The following is a 10,683-nucleotide window of genomic DNA, read 5'->3' on the forward strand; positions in this document are numbered from 1 at the left end:
AGTAAGTTTGCCTGTTCCACAGTCCACTCTCAGCTCTTCATGCCAACAATGGGAGAAGAGTGACTGAATACACCTACATTCTAATAAAACCTTTAGATTCTATTCTGTCGAATACCATTCACAATAAGCACAATATTCTGTTTCTGTGAAAATAAAATCCAACCCTTGGTTGGGTTTATTTGTGAATCCCATCTGTTTGAGTTTTACTGGTGACTTTTTTCATTTAGCACTGAAAAAAACAGGCAAAATAAATAACCATCAAGTAGAAAGAAGACAGGCTTACAGGAAAATGAAAGAGGAAAATACCAAATATACATATCCCAGCTAGTTTTGGGCATTTGGAGGACTTCCTTCAGACTAAGAAATAAATAGGTAAGAGTAAGTCTCTAAAGGGAAAATAATTCATAATAAATATACATACAAAATGGAACAAAGTAAAGGAATATTAAAACATAATCTGAATGAGGTGAACATAACTGCAAGGAGAAACTGGCTTTATTTTATTTAGGCAATATAGTTTATTCAAGTAAATGGAAGAAAATTGTAGATTCAGTTGTAGATTCAGTCAGCAAATATATCAAAAAAATAATTTCCATACTCTTTTCCAATTGGAATATTATATAGGTCTATCAAATACAAATATGGTTTTATAAACTCAAAGTATATTTAAATAAATAAAATAAAACACCCTACTGTTTCAAAATATGCATTAAATACATAGCACTTTTTTGCAAAAAGCAGTAGCTATACTGGACTCTGTACATCAAAAAAAAATTCATACACTGCATAACTAAAGCAATTGAATTGTCTCTCTAGATTAAAGCATGAAAATTGCTTCTTTTGAATTTTGATGTTACATTGAAACTACAGTGATACAAACACTAATGAATAAATAACATTTTAAAGGCAGTATTTACCAACACAATTCAATAATTTTCTACTAAATTTTCTCTTAATTGATTGCATGTTCAAAGAAGGACCACTCAAGGTGATTACTGTGTGCATGTAAATGGTTTAATCAGTATGTGATCAATAGCTTTCTCCCAAATTGCTTTTGCAGTTGCAGCCATAAAAATATGTTCATTCTTTCTTTCACCATCTGCACTGACTTGGTCGGATTGTATATGTTTGAAGATATTTGTATCTTTATCTATGGTTTTACCACAATGCTACAACTGAACAGGAATTCTAAAAAAGGTATAAAATCATTCCTTGACAAGTTACTGTGTTGGATTGTATGAGCAGGAGTTCATCCAACACCCATGGTGCTTATGAACTGTGTGTCCACCTCAGGAAGGTGGACCTCAGAAGGCAGATAATGGCCCTTCTGGGCAAAGATGCTCCAAGGAAGATGAGGAGACAAACCAATGGCAAATGCTCTTTGACTTCAGAATAAGCTCATTTATTCAATCTCATTCACCAAGTCCCTACTCTATGCCAGACCCAGCTGCATTCCTTTCCTTCCCATATGGCACTTGTATTGTCATCCTTTTATGTCTCTTTGAGCAACCCAGCACCGTCACCATCACCTCTCATTAAACTGAAAGTTTCCCAAAGGCTGGGACTTTGTCGTATTAACTGACACATTGCCATGGCCTCAATAGATATTTATGGTATGAATGCATAAACAATGATAAAGGTATAAACTATTAGGTAAGTAAAAAGTTAAAGAAAGGAAAGAGAGAGCATTATATAAGATGTGGCATTGTGTGGGTGGAGCGCAGAGCACATTCCTAGCAGCTGTGGCTGATGTAATGCTGTGAGAATACTCCAGCTCCAAGAACCCTCCTGGGCACACCCAGGAAGGGATCTCACCCGCTATAAGGAAGTGACTCAGCACCAACCACACAGCTCCCTGATCTTTTCAGCCATTGGCTATGAAGGACATGCTGTAACACCCTATACGCTGAACCCATGTATATAAGCTAGCCTACTTCCTGAATAAAGCGGATCTGCGTCACTGAACCTGGTCCCCGGAGTCAGGTCTCTGCAGTCTCCATTGTCCTCATCCCCGGTGGGCCTTGTCCACATACTGGTGCCTGAACAGGGACCTAACCAGCATCCAAGGGATGTGTGAGTGACCCTCTGCAATGGGAAACCTTCTCCCTCACTCTCAAGCCCCACAAGCTAGAGCCCTGCATGCACTATTGCAGAGAAGGTGAGTTAAAGTTAGTGAAAAGGATCTCTGTACTTACTGGGAAATCCTCTCAGGTTTCAACCCTTGGCTCTGGGATGCACCTCTTTGGGACCCTCGATACTTGGGCCCAAGCTTTCCTGGTCATCCTTTGGGCTGAAGTACATGAAGGACAAACCTTCCCTCTCAGCCTCATTCCTGCCCTGTTAGCGATACATGCCTGCCTGATCAGTGCTCCTCCTGGGGACCCTCTGCCAGTGCCAAAGATATTGCAGGCTGCTCTCTCTCTCTCTCTCTGAGGAGCCCCTACCTCCCTATTCGCCCCCCTCCACTGAGGAGGAAAGTAGTTTAGCCTCCGAGTTTGACAAAATCATGGCTGAGCATGCAGAAACAAAACCAACTGAATTGCTAACTGCTGCCATCAGCTTTGCCACCAGAAAAAGTGGAAATTGCTACTTCTGCATTCCCTGCCAGGGCTCAATGCCCCACCCCAGCCTCTCAGATGCCATTTTCTACCCCAGCTTTAATTCCAACACGTGTTCCTGCTGCAGACACATGGGCCAGCCTATGCACCCCATGTGTCTTTTTTCTTTCTATCTGTCTTGTTTATTTTTCTGTATCTCTCACTCTCTCTCTCCCCTTCCCTTCTCTCTGAAATGACACTGGAAGGACCCAGCCATGGCACAGTGGTGGGGATCACACCCTCTTCTAACACAAGGGAGAGGTTATGCTTGTGTTTTTCAGCCAATTTGGATCCCAGGAACCCCCCATCCTGCTTGACAGGGTTTCTTGGGCACCCACTAAGTGGTTCAGTCTTCACCCATCCAAAGCCACAGCCCTGGCCTTCTCCACACCGACTACACCTGAGGGGAGGAGGTCTACAGCACTCCAGAAGAAGACCTCACAGCAGGCATGCATGCTCCATCACCTGGGGGGATGTGGAGGCTTTGGTGGGGCAGGCCCAGAGAATGGCCCTGATGGGCCCCCAGGCCCTGGTGCTCTGTTCTTGCTTGTGTGTGCTATACTGACCACTGACTCCCAGACACAGGGCAGACCCCCACATCTGGGCTGCTGTTCCCCACCCTGGCACAATTATGCCTGTTGAAGTTAATAGCCCAGTTTCCAGCAGTGTCTTCCAGTAACTGCTCCCTTAGTCTCCCTTGTGACAATAGTGGCCAGGAATCCCAACAGTGGAATGGCACTATATGCAGTAACCTCAGTGACCCAATGCTACTTAAGTTTACTCTGAATAATAACACCATCCCCTTGGAGGGGTGGTTCTCTTTTGAAATCATACTACTGGGGACTTTGCTGAAAATGATACTACCAACCAAGGATCAGTACTTGGCCTACAAGCCCTCCTCCCCCTAGCTACCAACAGCTAGGCCCGCCCCACTAACCTTGCCTTCCCAGGGTCGCCTCTTTGCCCGTTCCTGTATGACGAACATCTAAGAACACTCCCGAGAGAAGGAATTCCCTGGAGAGACTGCCACATTGCCTCTGGCCTCGATGCACAGACCATCAACCTCGGAGTTTGGCATCGGAAGCTGAGAGACGGAATGCAACCATATGCAGTATGCAGCCTGCAGCAAGCCATTTGTTCTGTGTTTGGATGCTGGGACCTCCGTGGGAAGGGGGCGTGCATGGACCTACGTCCACTTTTTACAATCAAAATGAAACTGTGATTAATGGCACCTAGAAGTTCTCTGTAACACAATGGGAAGGAAATAACATCCCAACCCCTAGGAGGAATCCCCTGTTTAAGACCCCTGTTCTATTTCCTAACTAGTCAAACATTACAGAAGCTTGCCTCATTGTTTAATGCAGGTAATCTATTAGCATATAGTATAATAGGTATTATAGTTGTTTTAGTTCTACTAGGGTTCTGTTGTATAATGCATAGCATTCAGAAGCTACAACAACAGCAAGCTGTCATTCATCAAGTCCAATTGGCCTTAATTAAAAGAGAAGGGGGAGATGTGGGTGGAGTGCAGAGCGCCTTCCTAGCAGCTGTGGCTGATGCAATGCTGTGAGAATACTCCAGCTCCCAGAACCCTCCTGGGCATACCCAGGAAGGGAGCTTGCCCAGCTATAAGGAAGTGACTTAGCGCCAACCACACAGCTCCATGATCTTTTCAGCCATTGGCTATGAAGGACACGCTGTAACACCCTATAGGCTGAACCCATGTATATAAGCTAGCCTACTTCCTGAATAAAGTGGATCTGCATCACTGAATCTGGTCCCCAGAGTCGGGTCTCTGCGTCTCCATGTTCCTCACCCCCGGTGGGCCTTGTCCACAGCATTGAGCTTACCTTTAAATGAAAGCAATGGAAGAGAAAAGGGTTCTAAACAAAGGGAACAGTATTAGCAAAGGCCTGGGCTGGGAAGAGAGAAAGAGTGGCCATTTCAGAGAAGCTGGCAGTTGAATGGTTAGTAGGTAGCAATAATCTCTGGAGGAGAAGGGGCCCTGGTTTACCACCAACCCTGCTCAACTGCAAAAATGTAAAGAAGTTTATCTTTGGGATCCTCCTATCCCCTTAAATGCCCTCCATTGTCCTCAGTACCCTACCCTTATCCCCATAACTAGATCATCAAGGCCCAGCTGATGTGGGGGTTATAGTAATTCCTCCTACTTGAGGGGGACTTCTTTAGTGAGTGACCTTCTGTTTGGTTACATTCCATTCAATTCATTATACATTTACTGAGAGCCTTCCATAGGCAAGCCAGTGTGCTCTCTAGGGAGGCCCCTGAATGAGGTCATCCCTTCCTCAAGGACCTCACAATCTAAATCATTTGCATATTCATATCTATAAACATACATAAAAAGCTTTTAAGAATTAAAGAAATTGCCAATCATACCAAAATAGGAAGAGATCTCAAAGCAAATGACCTTGCCCTAAATTCCTAAAACATCTCACTTAAAAGTGTATCAGTTCTGCCTGACCAGGTGGTGGCGCAGTGGATAGCGTGTTGGACTGGGATGCGAAGGACCCAGGTTCGAGACCCCGAGGTCGCCAGCTTGAGCGCGGGCTCATCTGGCTTGAGCAAAGTGCTCACCAGCTTGGACCCAAGGTCGCTGGCTCCAGCAGGGGGTTACTCAGGTCTGCTGAAGGCCCGCAGTCAAGGCACATGTGAGAAAGCAATCAATGAACAACTAAGAAGTCGCAACACGCAATGAGAAACTGATGATTGATGCTTCTCATCTCTCTCCATTCCTGTCTGTCTGTCCCTGTCTATCTCTGCCTCTGTAAAAAAAAAAAAGTGTATCAGTTCTAAAATTGCTCCTGTCTGCTTCCAACTCCCTACATGTTGAATATACAATATCCAAATAGCAAAACTCGGCTGGATATGCTAAACATCTGTAGGGATCAATGGTTCTTTTTCAGTAGTGACATTTTTTAATAAGAAGTAGAAATGATGGAGGAGAGAGTATTTGAGTAATGGGGAGAAAATTCCAAGCAACTCTCCTCTCAGAAACCCAATTATTTTCTTTCTAAAGAGGCAGAACTCCACCTATTTCATCTCATCTCAAGCATTGTGTGAGAGGCAAGTGTTGGAAGTGTTGAGCTGAAGCAGGGTCCAAAGGTGAGCACACTTGACTCCCCAACTAGAGGAAGAGTAGCCCCTGGCCTTGCTCTCTAAAGCGAGGCTCCTGGAGGGGAAGAGCAACAGAAGAAGGGGAAAGGGTGGTGAGAATGTCAGGGGAAGATTGGCTTGCAGGACTGCAGCCTCACTCAGCCATGGTTCTGTCCAGAAAAGCAAGTTGCTGACCAGCCCTGGGCAGAAAAAGTCTTTTCTTCATCCACCTTGGACAGCACTGCAATAGCCTGGTCCTTACCCACCTCTCTACCTTTATCTCTATCTACTTCTCAACTCATAATTTATGCTCTAATACCACCTAGCTACTGTTGTGACCTCCCTGCCTCCCCACACATACACACTGACATTAACCTTTGCTGCTCTTTCTACCTAAAACACACCACCACTCCCATCCCAGTGAGTCATTTAACACATCCTCCAACACTGCACAGGAGTGCAACATTGTTCTCCAAGAAGCGCTCCCTGCCACCTTTTTGTGCTGCCACAGCATCCTAGATACATCCTTGATAAATCAATGTCACCATTCTCTAAGCCGCTTGAAGTCCAGAACCTTGTTGACTTGTCTTTGTATCCTCAAGACTTCATGTGCTGTCTGGCAGAGAGTGGGTGTCCAGTATCTGTTGAACTGAATGGGATACATTATGTTGGCATGCTGACCATCTACAGGTACACCATATAGGAACTACTGAGGAGGTTTCATGGGTCTCCCCAGACAGACTTGAGGGTCAGGAACCCCAGAGTATAGAAAAGTTATAATGAGCTGCGGCACCTGCCAAGAGAAAAGAGTGTAAGTATGGAGGCAAAAAAAAGAGAAAGGATTTCACTACAATGGGAGGGTCTGAGAAGTCTTAGGACTGAAACTTTGAAAAGCTCTTTTATGGCTTTGTAAACATTTTCATGGTGCATCCCAGTCAACCATGAAGCTGGGGAGAGGCTGGGCAGGAGGGAAGCACATGGGAAGCACTTGCCAGACAGATAGTCTTTCACTGAACAGTTTCTATTTATCTATTCAGGCAAACACAGAGCTAATTTAATGCTGTTTTGTTTTGTTTTGTAGGCAGCAAAGTTATACCTAGAAACTGATTCTGTCTTTGACAGCAATTTATTTAGCTCTGGGAATTATAATAATTTCACAATTGTAGGCAACAAGATAAATGATAATATCTCTTTATCAACAGGATTAAGCATAATATCTCTTAACAAGGCAATAAAGAAATAACATACAGTACTCCAAACAAATGACAGATTAATCATCCTACTGATCCATACAAGAGGAGGTGAAGAAACAATATTCAAATTTAATAGGAGGTGTACCTTTTCATATGAGGAGGCAACGGGGAGAGAGGGTGACCAACCAGCGACCTAATCTCCAGCTGCCTGTGCAAAAAGAATGTTTCCTGTTGCTAGAGCACATTGATAGGTAATGACTACAGAAGATACCATGTTACCATTCTAGAAGGAGTCACCTCACTAAGACAGGAGCAAATGCCCCGGGGGTCTTCAGAGAGTTTTTAAGTTAGTTAAGAGTCAACAACCTGCTCAAACCAAAACTCAAACAGTCCTCACAAATTCTCAGGACAGTGGACCTTGAACAAGATAAGTTGAAATGTGCTGGTTCACCTACACGTGGATCTGTTTTTTTCAATAAATACAGTTGGCCCTTTGTACCCTCGGGTTTAGCATCTGTGGATTCAACCAACCTAGAGAGGAAACAGTATTTTCACATTCCCAACCTCAGGTAGAAAATACAGTTTGAATCCTTGGATAGGAAGGGCCAGCTGTAGTTAAGTTTGGGGGGAGTCAAAAGTTATATACAGATTTTCTATTGCGCAGGGGTCAGTACCCCTAATCCCCACGTTTTTCAAGCATCCGCTGTATTTATAATATAAATATCCCCCTGCCAACGTTGCTTCTCCACATGTTCTCATGGATATTCCCCCATTGCGATCTCCTCAACAGCTCAGCTTAGTGCTTATCAAGCACGACAGACGAGATGATGACATCCTGACATGACTGACTTTATCCTTACAGCAAAACAACTTTACTAAAACCAACTATTTTTATGTTGTCATCAACAAGTGGATTGAAACAACCTGTTATAACCAAATGGATTGGAAATCATATTCAACCAATCTACAACAAATGGTGTTTCTTTTGTAACATGGATTCTATTCTTTCCAAGAAATATTTTCATTGCCAATTTAAAATTCAGAGTTAAAAAAAAAAAAACCTTTCCGATACTATTAACAGACCCAATCAAATCAGGTGGCCCAAACGCGATCTTGCATTCATTTCCTTGTTAAGTAAGGAATGCAAGAACTGCAGCCCGTTTCATGAACATCGAAAGCTCCGTTGAAGAGTGGGTGTGTCCACTCTGGGCCCGGGGTCCCGGCTCTGGCCCAGGTGTTGGTGAAGACAGAGCTGGGCTCCGTGTGAAAGGAGAGGAGCGGCGAGGGATGCAGGAGGAGGAGAGAAACCGGGAGGAACCGAGGGGGCTCATTCTAGGTATTCAGACGTCTAGGTTCCTGCCTCACCTGCGCCGGTCACTCTCTGTCCCTCGGCCTCACTGGGCATCAACTTCCTCGCGGAAAAATGAGGCGGATGGCGACCAGTTCTAATCCTTCCACCGGTGGTTCTAATCGTCCCGGATGCTTGATGCAGGAGTTCCTAGGTGACTCACATAAAACCCGCCCCACTGACGTCACCTGAGGGAGCCCGCCCCACTGACTTCTAACAGTCATCAGGCTCTCAGCCCGCGCGCCCGCCTCCAAGAGCGCGGGGACCCGCCGCGCGCACCCGCGGCCACGTGACCCCTGAGCGCGGGGCCACGCCCAGGCGGCCAGGGCGGCCAGGCTTGCACATCCCGACTCCGGCCCGCCGTGGGCGCGCACTTTTTCTGCACCGCGGGCCGCGGCACGGAGCCCTTCCTGATGCTGGAGGTGCCGGTACGGCTGCAGGCCACGCGGGTGAGCGGCCTCCTCGCTGCATCCCTGGGGGACGGAGGGAGGCCCAGCCCGCTTCCTCTCGGACCCAGAGAAGCGAACGCGACCACGCTCACAGCAGCAGACCCGCCGCGGCGACAGCCCGGTCTGCGTCCCGGCAGCGGGTTCTTTCATGACTGCTGGAAGAACCGCCGATTTTCCCTGCACAGCTATTACCGCATATCAGTCACGGCTGAAGGTTTTAGAAAACAAGTTATTTCCCGGATTTCTTCAAAGACAATGTTTGATGGTGCCTATCGTGAAAATGAGACCTGCCAGAGTTGGTCCCTGTCCTTTAAATACAAGTGTTATCCTCAGGCTTCGTTACTTGTCACTTTCCTGACAGTGATGGTACTTTCTGTTTCATTGGGAGGATTAAATGATAATCGTGTATATCAATCAGTCCTTAAAAATACAAGAAATAGAAGCTAGACAAATACTCTTGGAGGCTTCTGTCCAACATTCAGAGAAAGTTAATAGTTTCTGGTATTTATAGGTTGTTGATTTCAAGGACATGAACAAGCTTTCAAACATCAGCTTTGGTTCATGTAGAATCTGCTGAGCTGGTTTCTTGAAAGCAGAGGAAAAAGATGCAACAGAAAGTCCAGTGTCTTGACGGGTAATATGACAGGGAAAGCTTCCTAGGTGAAATCGATCGACTCCAGCAGCTCCTCTGTTATTGGAAACCCACAAAATTAGTTTCTGCAGTGAAGGAGTGGGGTGAGTGGAGGACAGAGGTGGTCCTGAAAGTAGCATCAGTCTTAATAGAGTACCTGCCTATCGTGGTTTTGGCCACAGACTTTAATAAAGTGTTGGATGTAGCTAATCCAAAAAACAATGTAATAACAGCAGCTGATATTATGCAGTTAATATGTCAGGCACATGTTCTTAGGTACTCATTCTGTGTTCACTTGTTTAATTTTCACAACAATGCTATCAGTTAGACTTCATATTTCACAGAAAAGGGAAATAAAACATGGTTAAATCCCATAAATTCTTCAAGTCATGCAACTGAAAATGACAGAGCTGGATTCGAACCCAAGCTGTCAGGTGGGCTGACTCCTGGGTCCAGTCCTTGACCACTATGTGCCCATTACATAATGCTGCACTAATTTTTTTAATGTTAACTTAGAGTTCTCGGTATGATGAATAGAAGGCTTGACCCGATCTGGGTGTGTCAGATTATTAGAAGAAAGAAAGACCCTCTCTGCTTGTTCTCCATCTTCTCTGCAGACAAAATGAGATTGGGGTGCAGGGCACGTGTTTTAATCACAGCAACAAAGTTCAGCTTATCATAGGAAAAACTTTTTGGCAATGACAAGAATTAAATGCCAAGAGACTTGGGACCTTGTGTTTTTTTTTAATTTATTTATTCAGTTTAGAGGAGAGAGAGAGAGAGAAGGGGGAGGAGCAGGAAGCATCCACTCCCAATGTGCCTTGACCAGGCAAAGCCCAGGGTTTTGAACTAGCGACCTCAGCATTCCAGGTTGATGCTTGATCCACTGAGCCACCACAGGTCAGGTGGAACTTCTGTATTTTGATATGTGTTTTAGGGATAATATGCCTGGAGATGGGATCTGAACATATAACCTCTGAAATTCCATCCCAGTTTCTCTAATATAAACTCTCAAAATTAAGGCAATCCTGAAATAATAATGACAGCATCTAACATTTATGAAGCACTCAAAATATGTCACACACTTTATGTGCATGTTACAATTTAATCCCCTATGTGAAAGGTCATTTTTACCTCTATTTTAGGAAGAAAGAAAGAAAGAGAAAGCCAACGCCGAATGGTAGAACTGGTATCTGAATCTCTCTAGCTTCAAAACCTGTGTGCTTTAACCACAGTTTACTGTGGAAAATGGCCCTGGAATACTGCGTATAGGTTATTTCTGTAACAGCATGGTGAAAAGTATATGTAGGCTTTAGAACGAAAAGACATGTTCAGATCTTATATCTTTAAG

General features: G+C 44.7%; 1 long non-coding RNA gene across 1 annotated transcript in view; it reads right to left on the reverse strand.

Moving 5' to 3' along the window:
- Positions 1 to 8,368, reverse strand: part of LOC136318280 (uncharacterized) — a 30,677-nt gene extending 22,309 nt beyond the window's left edge. Inside the window, exons 1-2 of the long non-coding RNA XR_010728039.1 lie at positions 8,270 to 8,368; positions 6,257 to 6,360 (exon numbers count right to left, since the gene is read on the reverse strand). This is a non-coding gene — a long non-coding RNA (uncharacterized lncRNA). The remainder of the gene's footprint in view (positions 1 to 6,256; positions 6,361 to 8,269) is intronic.
- Positions 8,369 to 10,683: the final 2,315 nt, after the last annotated feature.

The sequence above is a fragment of the Saccopteryx bilineata genome, unplaced genomic scaffold (genome assembly GCF_036850765.1).
Source record: "Saccopteryx bilineata isolate mSacBil1 unplaced genomic scaffold, mSacBil1_pri_phased_curated manual_scaffold_24, whole genome shotgun sequence".
Lineage (NCBI taxonomy): Eukaryota > Metazoa > Chordata > Mammalia > Chiroptera > Emballonuridae > Saccopteryx > Saccopteryx bilineata.